This window comes from Vigna angularis, chromosome 9 (genome assembly GCF_016808095.1).
Source record: "Vigna angularis cultivar LongXiaoDou No.4 chromosome 9, ASM1680809v1, whole genome shotgun sequence".
NCBI classification, from domain to species: domain Eukaryota; kingdom Viridiplantae; phylum Streptophyta; class Magnoliopsida; order Fabales; family Fabaceae; genus Vigna; species Vigna angularis.
The window spans coordinates 15,133,017-15,146,129 of NC_068978.1; the positions used below are offsets into that span (position 1 = coordinate 15,133,017).

The 13,113-nt window shown below is 35.1% G+C and overlaps 1 long non-coding RNA gene and 1 pseudogene across 1 annotated transcript; both read left to right on the forward strand.

Moving 5' to 3' along the window:
• The first annotated feature begins 1,606 nt into the window (after positions 1–1,606).
• Positions 1,607–8,274, forward strand: LOC108347741 (putative disease resistance RPP13-like protein 1; annotated as a pseudogene).
• A 1,624-nt stretch (positions 8,275–9,898) lies between these two features.
• Positions 9,899–12,664, forward strand: LOC128194119 (uncharacterized). The gene is made up of 3 exons (XR_008245440.1): positions 9,899–11,341; positions 11,513–11,680; positions 12,271–12,664. It is a non-coding gene; the product is annotated as an uncharacterized LOC128194119 (long non-coding RNA).
• Positions 12,665–13,113: the final 449 nt, after the last annotated feature.

The following is a 13,113-nucleotide window of genomic DNA, read 5'->3' on the forward strand; positions in this document are numbered from 1 at the left end:
ATTAAGTAATATGATTATTGGAGTCCAAGGATGAAGAAAAAGACCAATAAATTGAATTTGTAAATTCAAGTTTATGTGTAATTTTCTAATAATCCATTGATAAAAAGTGTTTCCATGTTTACTCTTCACGACTTTTCAACAATTGGTATGTGAGTCCATAATTCATCTCATGAATAATGTGTCAAACTCTAGAAGAAAAGCTAATATATATTATACTATTTTAACGATTATTATATTATCAAATGAACCTCGTATAAGTCTTACTAAATAATAAATGAAATTAAATAGATTAAAAAATAGCCTTTCATTGAACATGTGGCCTTTAAAGGTCAAAGTATAATAACCAAAATTATATTATTAAAAAAAAAAGACAGTTCTAATGTTCATTTTTTTTAAATCACTACAAAATTCCAAATTTAGGGAAAACTATCAACACCATCACCACATTGTATACTGAAAAAAAAATTGTATTACAATCTCATTATTACAACATTTGCAAATACTTAAAAAGAAAGAGAGAATGATATAAACATAATAAACATTATAGCATCAAATCTATACAAGAAAACTCACTGCTTTTAACCTTAAAGCAATAGTTTTGTTGGTCTTTTTCCATTTAACTTTCTCATTGAACGTATGAATTCATTCATACTTGAATTACTAACCCTTGCAACACTTGAATTACTAACCATTGCAACAAGTGCAAAGACTTTAAAATGAAAGCGGATTCTAAATTTTAACTATTAAGGGTGCTTATGTATAAGTTTGTGTTGACAGTTTGTATCCTGATGATATGACAGCTTATGTATAAGTTTAGAATTTGATTCCTTCCCAAAAGGATAACACCAAAGAGAAGTATCAAGTTTCCAATTCACAATTTTAATCATTATTTGCAAGTCTAACTCACACTTGTTAGGTTAAACTTCAGTTTGTCACAACTGAATTTGACAAAAAGCTTGATAAACAAATTGAAAACTTTCATTTTTTTTTATAAGTGTTGTGAAACTTTTCAGTGCAGTTCGATTTCAACACTGAATTTGATTCAGAGAACTGAATTTTGGTTTAGAAACAGAACACCAATGTAATGAATGTGATGGGAGAAGAAAGAATACCAAACCTGATCTCCAACTAAATCAAACAACCCAACAGTTCTTGGCGAAATCATGTTTTTCCCAGTGAAAAATTAATCAAATTTGACGAAACACTTGAATTCCACTGTATAAACTAGATAAAATTGCCACAGCCAGCAAGTATCTACAATCAAACAATTCCAATTTAACTTCAAATAGTATATATGTTAAAAAAAAATTAAATACTCAACTGATTAAATTCTATAATTTTTTTTCCTACATACTTATAGGAAAGCAAACAAGATAAAAGCTAGTTAAAATCAATATAGACTAGAAATACTTGCACAAAAAGAAAATCTATTTGTTTTAACATGTCTTGATTCTCAGCAGTGTAATTTTTAATTAATATATTTATGGTTAATTTTCAAGAGGCATCCGACCATGAACCTTAATCTTTGAAAACGACAAACTACTAGACTTTTCAACTAAGCATCTTTAATTTCAACCATTAAAACTTTTAATATATATCCAACTAGTTAAGTGAAGTCTCCTTCCATCAGTTAACTCATCCAGAACCAGCCCAGTTTCTTGCAGCCAATTCCTTTCCTTTGCGTTTTTGTTTCCTACTCTGATCATCACTTGTTTTCTGTTAAGATCATGGCATTAGCTGCGGTAGGTGGTGCGCTCCTTTCTGCTTTCTTTGACGTTCTTTTCGACCGGCTGGCCTCCCCTGAGGTTCTCAACTTTATCCGAGGAAAGAAGCCTGACAAGTTGCTTCGAAAGGTGAAAACCCAGCTGATAGTTGTTAGAGTTGTGCTTGCTGATGCTGAGGAGAGACAAATCACAGACTCCAATGTCAAAGAGTGGCTCGCTCTTCTCAGAGATGTTGTCTATGAGGTTGATGACTTACTCGATGAAGTTTCTACTAAAGCTGCTACTCAAAAGGAGGTAAGCAATTCATTTTCTCGCCTTTTCAAAACGAAGAAGATTGTTAGTATTAGTAAGTTGGAAGACATAGTTGAAAGATTAGATGACATTTTAAAACAAAAAGAAAGTCTTGATTTGAAGGAGATTCCAGTGGAGAGCTACCGGCCATGGAAAGCTCAGCCAACATCTTTGGAAGATGGATATGCTATGTACGGTAGAGATAATGATAAGGAGGCCATAATGAAGATGGTGTCAGTGGATAGCATCAATGGTGAAAGAGTGTCTATGATCTCTATTGTAGGCATGGGTGGGGTTGGAAAAACCACTTTGGCAAGATCTGTGTTCAACGATGTGAAATTGAACCAGCAGATATTTGATTTAAAGGCATGGGTTTGTGTTTCGGATATATTTGATATTGTGAAGGTCACAAGAAGCATGATAGAGGAAATTACCCGAAAGCCTTGTAAATTGAGTGATCTAAATGCTCTTCAACTTGAGTTGATGGACAAACTGAAAGGTAAAAAGTTATTGATTGTCTTGGATGATGTTTGGATCGAGGATTGTGACAATTGGAGTAGTCTTACAAAACCTTTTCTAAGCGGGATCAGGGGCAGTAAAGTTCTGATCACAACCCGCAATGAAAATGTAGCGGCTGCAGTGCCTTATCATACTGTTGAAGTATATCATCTAAACAAATTGTCAAATGAAGATTGTTGGTTGGTGTTTGCAAACCATGCATTTCCTCTCTCAGAAGCTAGTGAGACTAGAGGAACTCTAGAAAAGATTGGAAAGGAGATTGTTAAAAAGTGCAATGGGTTGCCGTTAGCGGCACAGTCACTTGGAGGAATGTTGAGAAGAAAGCAGACTATTAGGGATTGGAATAATGTACTTCAAAGTGACATTTGGGAACTTCCTGAAAGTCAGTGTAAAATTATTCCGGCACTCAGAATTAGTTATAATTATCTCCCTCCACATTTAAAATGGTGTTTCGTTTATTGTTCACTGTACCCCAAAGATTATGAATTTAAAAAAGATGAACTGATCCAGCTGTGGATGGCTGAAGATTTTGTAAAACCAGCAAAAAAAGGAAAGACTTCAGAAGAAGTTGGTCAAGAGTATTTTGATGATTTAGTTTCGAGATGCTTTTTTCAATTTGCAAGTCGGAGTTTGGGTGATTACTTTGTAATGCACGACCTCATTCATGATCTAGCAACATTTCTTGGTGGGGACTTCTATTTCAGAACAGATGAACTTGGAAAAGAAACCAAAATCGATAGAAAAACTCGTCATTTGTCATTTACCAGATTTAGTGATCCAGTATCGGATATTGAAGTTTTCGACACAGTAAAATTTCCAAGAACTTTCTTGCTAATCAGTTACAAAGATTCTCCATTCAACAACGAAAACGCACCGCATATTATAGTGTCAAGGCTTAAGTACTTGAGAGTTTTATCGCTTATCAACTTTCAAAGTCAACGTGCTCTGCCTGATTCAGTTGGTGAATTGATACATTTGCGTTATCTAAATCTCTCTCGTACAAGTATAGAAACACTGCCGGAGTCACTGTGTAATTTGTGCAATCTACAAACTTTGAAGTTGTCCTTTTGTTCAAAGCTGACTAAGTTGCCTAGTGCCATGCAAAATCTTGTAAACTTGCGTCATCTTGAAATTGGTGACAGTTCCATAAAAGAGATGCCTAAAAGAATGGGGAAACTAAACCAATTACAGAATTTGGAGTTTTATATTGTGGGCAATTATAAAGAGAATAGCATCAAAGAACTGGGAGGACTTCCAAATCTCGGTGGTTCGTTTTCTATTAAGGCACTGGAGAATGTTACCAATGGCGAAGAAGCATTAGAGGCCAGGATAATGGATAAGAATCATATTAGCCATCTATCCTTGGAATGGTCTATAGCTAACGACAATAGCATCGACTTCAAAATTGAGTTAGATGTACTCAGCAACTTAGAACCTCATCAAGACCTTAAATCGTTGTCAATAAAGGGTTATAAAGGAACCAGATTTCCGGAATGGGTGGGGAATTTTTCCTACCGCTACATGACACGTATAGATTTATATAATTGTAACAACTGTTGCATGCTTCCTTTACTTGGGCAACTACCGTCACTCTGTGAACTTATTATTTCGAACATGAATTCGGTGAAGACTATTGATGCAGGCTTTTATAAGAACGATGATTGTTCATCTGTGACGCCCTTTCCATCCCTTGAAGATCTATGCATTTATAATATGCCTTGTTGGGAGGTGTGGAATGATTTTGATTCAGAAGCTTTTCCTTTGCTCAAGAATCTGTATATAGAAGAATGCCCCAAACTAAAGGGAGATCTCCCAAATCACCTTCCTGCTTTGCAAACACTCACCATTAGAAATTGCGAGCTTCTTGTCTATTCTGTCCCAGGGCCCCTCACCCTCCGAACACTAGAGATACGTAAAAGCGACAAAGTAACGTTTCATGAGTTTCCTCTTTTGGTGGAAGGTATAGATCTTGAAGGAGGCCCAGTGGTGGAGTCCATGATGGAGGCCATCACTATCATCCAACCTACTTGCCTTGAATCTTTATTTTTACAGAATTGTTCGTCAGCCATATCTTTTCCAAGTGATCTTCTTGCTGCATCGCTGAAAAGTCTTAACATCAGTGGTTTAACCAAGATGAAATTCCCGATGCAACACAAACACAAATTACTGAAATCACTTTCAATAAATAATAGTTGTGATTCGCTCACGTCTCTTCCATTAGCTATCTTCCCAAATCTCACTAGTCTTAAAATCACAAACTGTGAAAATATGGAATCGCTTTTGGTCTCAGGGTCAGAGTTGTCGATGAGTCTGAACTCTTTTGAGATTGGCCATTGTCCCAACTTTGTATCATTCCCGGGGGAAAGATTGTGTATGCCCAATTTGACTAGTTTCCGTGTTTATAATTGTGAAAAGTTGAAGTCGTTGCCCGATCATATGAATATCTTTACGTATCCAACTGTCAACAAATTGAGTCATTCCCTGGAGGAGGTATGCCACCTAACTTGAGAACAGTTGAGATCAGCAATTGTGAGAAACTACTGAGGGGCCAAGGATGGAAATCGATGGACATGGTTACATCTCTCGATGTGTGGGGTCCATGTGATGGCATCAAATCCTTCCCAAAGGAGAGTTTGCTACCTCCCTCCCTTGTGTCTCTACATCTATTTGATTTGTCTAGTCTGGAAACGTTAGATTGCAAGGGTCTTCAACATCTCACATCACTCCAAGAATTAAACATTGAAAGGTGTCAAAAGCTGGAGAATATTGCGGGAGAAAAGCTGCCTCTCTCTCTAATAAAATTAATCATATATGAATGTCCCTTGCTGAAACAACGATGCCACAAAAAGGACACTCAAATTTGGCCTAAAATCTGCCATGTCCGTTGGATAAAGATTGACGGTAGATGGATTTAACGAGCATGGATAATGAGAAGGTCATCATTCTCCTTCTTTCACTTACATCATCAACCTTTAACCATGAAAAAATATTTTTGTCTGTGTTATCTTTCATTTCTTGTCTTTCTCCTTTCAAATTTAACTTAATTAATATTGCATTCAACCAGTCTTAAATTAGTTTGTAATATGGGAGACAGATAATTTTCACTTAAATTTCATTTAAAGGGGTAAATTGAAGTAATGTTGTCTCTTCATGTTTTCTAAACACAAGTTTATAATTATTTTATATAAAATTAATCAAACGGCTGGTTGTGGTCAAAATTAAATTAATGACAAGAAGGGTGGTATTTGTTTTTCACACAAGCTGGATTAGTTTGGAGAAACTGCACCTGTCCATTGTAATGTAGTGCCCTATAGGAGGTCATCACTTTTGTGTTTGACTGATGGATTTGGGTTGAATGCATCTGAAAGCTATATCCCAGCATGTAGAGGTTGAATTTCTCATGCTGCTTATTATGCATTTGAATTCTGTGTATATGTTGAAAGGACGGAATCCCATCTCATAACTACTGGTCTGCACTCACTTCAATGCACTGAATGAGAAAGAACCGGAAGAATGGATATCTTCCATTCAAAGCTTTTGATGCAAAATATCAGAGTAGAGGTGTGGTTTCATCAGTGGTAAATGGTTCCACTGGGTCCTAAGAGATCAAATATGCATAAGAGAAGCTTCAGCACCTATGGATTGAGTAATCTTCAAGCTCAGTTTAATCATGGCCATGAATTTCTTTCCTTTTCATACTTCTGAAATGTCATAAATTCATAATGGTCTCATATTTTCTTTAATTCATCAGGATGCATACTTGTAACCAGCTAAACAGTTCAGCCTTGCATAATTTTTTCGTAGCAGAATAGTAAGTATCAAGTAGTGTGCTGAGCTTCATATAACTGTCAGAAAAACTTTAAGTAAAAGCTCATATTTTCATGTGCACAAAGCTGAGCCTCATGGCCAAATGGCAGAGGAAGTGAGGGAAAGTTCTGAAATTGCAAAGTGATTCAAATATCTTATATGGGAAAAGGGGAAGAAGGGAATAACTCAGGAGAATAAGATTGATCCATATTAAACCGTCTGGAGTTAGCTGGGAAACTCCATGAGCATATAGGCCTTATGCCCTCACTTTGTTGGTTGTGTTCCTATTCTACCACTGTTCATCTAAAACTGATAAGCTTTTATCTTCCTAGCCATAGGCCCGTGAACCAACTTATCAATTGCACCTCAGGTGATTTTGAAATGATAAATAAATTACAGTTTCTGTCTATTAGCTCTAGGAGAATTTCCAAAGATAGAATTGTAATTAACAGGGAAATAAAGAAAAGACAAAAATTGGACAGTGTCTTTTCATATTACTTCTATATTTTATTCTTCCTCCTATGGTTAACATCAATTTTGTAACATATATGGGAAGTCCTGATTTCAATCTTTACGTAGAATGCAGTTCATTTTCTATCCTGATTTAGGTAATTTGTCTTTATTTCTTATCCTCCTTCGATCTGCATCATCGTTTCTTATTTTCCTTTTACATTAGACTCAGTTTTTGGCGATTAATATCAAAATGGAGGGGTGGTTTCATCAGAGCTCATGAAGTTCATTGACAATCAAAAATTAAACTTCACTCAGAATCCTTATGTATATATATCATATGGGTTCACTTAAAGGAAATCATTGTAATTTGAATGACGTGTTACGAAGGTGGACTAAAACTTCTCACATTCTTTTATTCCCCTTCTCACAAATTTTATGTTTTCTTATTGAAACTGAATTCGATGCTATATATGAAAATGCAAAGTTCGCCACACTAACATTCCGCTTTTTTCCCAAAAGTTGTTTGTGTGGATCAATTTTAAACATGTTCTTTAAACGATATTTGATGAAGAGAAAATGTTGCAAGGTCCTCTTTAGAAAATAAAAAAAGCAAGCATTTCCTACTAGCATAAAATAAACATTTATAAGTTTGATGTATACCATAAAATAAACATTTATACTTGTCGAGGTCTTAGTATATTTATGTTTTGAGATGTACAACCATAAACAAAGTATATTTTGTTTGCATCTGCCAGATGTAAAAAGAGTAAATAGACTATGGAGACCAAATCGGTGGACTGGCTATGGCAAGAGCCTTAGAAAATTTTTGCCTAAAAGATTATGGTTTCATCTCAGTCCCTGATGTATCATACTGAAAACTTACAGAGCAGGATGAGTTTGTGGTTCTGGCCTCTGATGGGGTAAGCATTTTCGTATTAAGATCTCAAACATTTGATCAAATTCAACCAATAAGCAACAACCAATTATTATTCCCCAAATTTATCTCAATCAAAAGGGTCTAAATTTTCTTTCTTTACAGGTATGGGATGTGCCAACAAACAGTGAAGTAATAGACATAGTTGCTTCAGCACCAAAAAGGTCCATGGCAACTAAATTGTTAGTGGACCATGCAGTTAAAGCTTGGAAACGTAAGTATGTCTCCATGGTTGATGATTGTACAGCTATATGCTTGTTCTTGAAGGATCAAACTGTTTTAACCCAATCCTGACAAAATGTGAGTGTGAACAACATCCCTATGAAGCACCTGCATTTGTAAAAATCTAGAGACGTAAATACTGAATGGAACAAAGTTTTGATGATGTTCAAAATCAAATATATGTTGTTATGTCTTATTCCTTTCAAAACAATTTCAAAAGAATCATTTTCATGAATAGTACAAAAATTTTGTTCGAATGTTACCTTGAGTCATTTGTCGCAAAGTTGACTTATACTGAGTAGATTGTGCATTAATCCCTCTATGTATAGCACGTCTTTGATCATCAAGGTATATATACTTTCAATGTGTCATATTCCAAGGATTTTGCCTTTGTTGTTGTCACCATAGGTGACAAAGCCTTGTTCCTTTTTCTAGAAGTTAATAAATTTCTTTTTTGTCTCCGGTCATGTGTTTTGAACATCCACGGTCAAGACACCACATAAACTTCCTTGATTTTGACGTTTTCTGCAAAATGAAAATATTGAAATTATTTTACAACCCAAACATATCTACCATTTGGAACACCATGATGCTTTATTTTACATTTGTTTGAAGTATGACCCTTTTTCATACAATAAAAGCAAGAAACAATATTTGTGTTCCTATAAGTTGTTTCCTTTTCTAACCCAACTCTAGGGGTTCTTTTATTTTTAATTTTGCTTTTATTTTTAGGAACATACTTATTTCTAACAACCTTTTTATTTTCTCAACATTTTTACTACATTCTCTTAAGGTTGTTTTATCTAGTAGTTTCTTATAATTTACACAAGATAAACATTCATCACTACTAGTATATTTACCTTTTTCATAATATAAAATTTTATTTTTCAAATCTTTATTTTCTTCAAGAATATTTTCAAAATTTAATTCTAATTCTTTGAAATCATTTTTCAATTTCTTATGAGGAATATCTAATTTTTCATATTCAACTAATAAAGCAGCATAAGTATCATGCAATTCATCTTCACTATCATATTCACTCGAATTATCAGAATCGCTAGATGTACTTACTTGGCTTCCAGCTATGTCGTCGTTCGCCATTAGACAGATATTTGCTTCTTCATCAGAATCACTCAAATCAGAAATTGTTTCGTTGTCATCATCCCATGCGATGTAGGCTTTCTTTTTCTTGAAGTTTTTCTTTTCTTTCTTTTGTTCTCCCTTCTTTTGATTTAGGCAGTAAACTTTTCAGTGTTCTCTTTCTCCCCAACCGTAGCATCTGTAATTTGAGGAAGATTCTTGATTTTCTCTCTTTTCGTATTTGAATCTTCCATTGCCTTTTGATTTGCTGAACCTGTTGAGCCTTTTGATTAAGAGACTCAAGTTTTCTTCTTCTTCTCAGTCTTCATCTTCTATTTTGCTCTTGCTCTTTTCTACCTTAGATTTGAAGGCTAGAGTCTTTTTCTTAGTTTTTCCTTCTTCTTCATCTAGTCTTCCAAGGTCAAGTTCATGCTCTCTCAACTTTCCGAATAATGCCGCTATAACCATTGTGTTGAGATTTTGTGACTCAAAAATTGCAGTCACTTTTGGTTTTCGATACCTGTCTAAAGATTTCAAAATTTTTATGTTAAGCTCATCAACTTCAAAAGATTTACCTAGTCCAATGAGATGATTGACAATGTTAGTGAAGCGTTTCTGAACATCTGAGATTTCTCCTTGCTTCATTCTGAACATCTTGTATTACTGGATTAAGGTATTTCTTCTGGCTCTCTTAAAATCATTTGTACCTTCGTGGGTTACTCTCAGAACTTCTCACATTTCTTGAACACTCTTACAGATATAAATCTTGTAAAACTCATCAATAGTTAAAGCAAATGATATAATGTTACAAGCTCTTACATCATTTTGAGCTTTTCTCTTTTCTTACACAGTCCATTGATCACGGGATTTAGGTTCTTGCACATTGTTAACTGCAACAGTAGGAATAAAAGGACCATGCACAACAGCTTCCCAAATATCACTATCAACAAATTTAATAAATATATGCATTTTGACTTTCCAGAACACGTAATTTTCACTAGTAAATAATGAGGGTCTGTTAATGGAAGCACCATCCACAAAATTTTTATATTGTCCCGCCATTTGAATCACTATCAAAGCAAACTCTAACACCAATTGTCATAGCTATAAATCAAAATGATTGGCATGGCACAAATAACCAACACTACAGTAAAAGCGCGTATTACCGAAGGCTTATTACCGACGGCCTTTAATCCTTCGGTAATGTATTGATGAAATTAAATATCGAGGGCTTTTGCCCTTCGGTAATGTTTGATGCCTCATCATATGCGAACCACATCTTCATCCAACCATTCTCTCGAGAGATCCACCCGCACACATCTCTTTTTCTTTCGAACCTCCGCTTGTCTTCGATCCATATTTTGAGTTTCTCTACCTCAAATCTTCATCCACCGATTAAACTTATCTTCACTAATCTATCTTCACTTTTGCCTGATTAAAACCTCTTTTCATTCCATTCCATCGATTCAATCATGGAATCCTTTCTCTCCACCGATCAAAACGTCCCAAATCCACAACCCTAGAATCTACACCGATCAAACCACTCATTCTAGGGTTTGCCTCCGTTGTCCATCATCTAATGTTCTTCTTCTTCGATTTGCTCGATCTGTGACAGTTTCCATGGTTCCTATCGATCTGCCTCGACCTGGAGCTATCAAGTGGTATTCAAAGCCTAGGTTAGGCGCATCTGCACGAAGCTAAGTATTTTCTTTGCCTTTCCATGTTGTCTTCGATTAATTGTCTTGATCTGTTTTGGTCTTGTATTGATTCAATCTGTGCGTTGGTCGTTCTCCATTTTCTGTGTTGTAAATCTGTTTCGAGTCGTTTGTCTTGAGTGTTTGTTTTCACTGTTATGAGTTTCGTGTTTAGGATTATATAATTTTGTGTATGTGCGTTTTGTGTGCTTTGAGTCAATGTTTCATCATTTTAAATCGGTGCATTCTATTTTTGACTCAAATGTTCTTTTCAAATCCAAGTTCAGTTTTGTCTAATGGTCATGTGTTGAGTAATTAGCTGATGCAGTTTCTTCAATTGTGCTAAAATCATTGTCAATATGCTTTGAAACTGTGTTGGTCTGATTCAGTGATTTACGTTTGCCTTATATCAACCAAAGAAAGGCAGTGAGATGATAAATCTAGCCTTGGTGATGTGAGCCAGTGCATATGCACAAATTTGTAGGTCCCAGCAGACATGGTGGTGAATGCTATGCTAATGGCCATGGTGGCTCATGCAAAGCAGCCAAGTGATATCATATACCACGTGGGTTCCTCTGTTAGAAATCCACTCACGTACAAAAAATCTTTACGGGCGTGTAAGTGTTTGTAAACTACAATAAAAACTTTACATGCTTCAGATTTAATGCACATTTTTTAAGTCTAGCAAGTGTGTTAGTCACATATGCCAACATAAACACACCACATTAACATGTTTAGTTATTGAGTTTATGAGGTATTAACTGAGGCAGAGAATGTTAATTATGCAGATTTGATGATATGAACACAGAGAAGTTGAGAATGACAGCAAAACAAAGTGGGACAGAGACAAATCCGTTTTACTTTGAAACAAAAGATATTAATTGGGATGATTACTTTATGAAGACCCATATTCCTGGAATTGTCAAGTACATTTTCAAGTGATGTTCTACTTATAGGTAATTGCTGAAAGTAGTAAACTTTATCATGTTTAGAAAAACTTCTCCATAAAACTTACAAAAATAATAAGGTAAAATGAATTTGAGTTTTTCTGTAAACTGAATCGGTTTATATAGTTCCACTTAAAGAAAGGTTAAATGGAAAGAGTTTTAATCAAAATGATGAAGCTAAATTGATTTCAGTGAAAGTTCATCCAATGTTCCCTTTTTATTTTTGTTTAAGTTTTTACGGAGAAGTTTATCAAAAACATGTTTAACTATAATATTGTGCAAGAGAGACAACATTGGTGCTACTTATTTTTCAAAATCAGTGTAATGGGTACTGGCTAAATGCTAATTAAGTTTGGAAAATTTGATTAAGTGTAGCAAATATCATATATGTTTTGCTGCCTTCTGCAATTAATGGTCTCCAATGGAGTTTGTGTTGTTTTTATCCTTTACAACTTTGATACAACAGATGTTCACTAACATGTTAAAATGGAAAAGAAAAATTCTATAAGAAAATTAAGGGAGTGTTTGTTTAAACTGTTTTTGTTATGCAATTTGTTGGATTATGTGAATTGCTGAATCTGGTGTGAATATTTATGCAGATTTAGGATTGATGAGAATTGGAAAACTTTTGCAGCAGGTTACAATTGAGAGTAATCAGACACCAATTGAACAACAAGACCGAGAAAGGAAAGTTCTTATTGTCTTATATCTTTTTGTACAATCTGTTTTAGCTATAAGGGAATATTGATCGAAGCTTTGCTCATATGGCTTGTAGGATTGGACAAAAGATAGAAGCTTGAAGTTGTCAAGAAGCAATAGTGGAGGCACGTGAATACTTCAGTAGAAGTCGATCTGGACTGTGGCCGTAACTGAACTAGTACCAGACCGTAGCATAGGATTGATTGGGTTATTTTGTTTTGTTTTTGTGTAATTTTGATTTGTAATAGGCTTGTATTAGCCTATTGTAGTTTTAGCTTTGTTTTGGAAGCAAGTATCTTATGTAAAAGACTACTAACATATTATGCAATATCATTTGATATCTCCTTTTCAATTGTCATTCTCCAGTAGAAATATCAGTAGTTACTTTGACATTGAAGCTACTGGATTGAACCACAATGCAGGAGAGTAATAAAAAATCACACGAAATTAGCACAAAGCAGATCATAAACTGCACCATAATTGGTTACTGGACAGCAGAAATTACCGAAGGCTTTTGCCCTTCGGTAATTACCGAAGGCTTTTGGCCCTCGGTAATTACCGAAGGGCAAAAGCCCTCGGTAAATGTTAGCGACAAGGGATTTACCGAGGGCTCTTTGGCCGTCGATAAGCCTTCGGTAATTACCTTTTACCGACGGTTTTGGGCTGTTTCCGAGGGCTTTTGGCCTTCGGTAATGCCCTTCTTTTTTGTAGTGCAAGATGGGGGGTGAATTGGTTTCTTACTA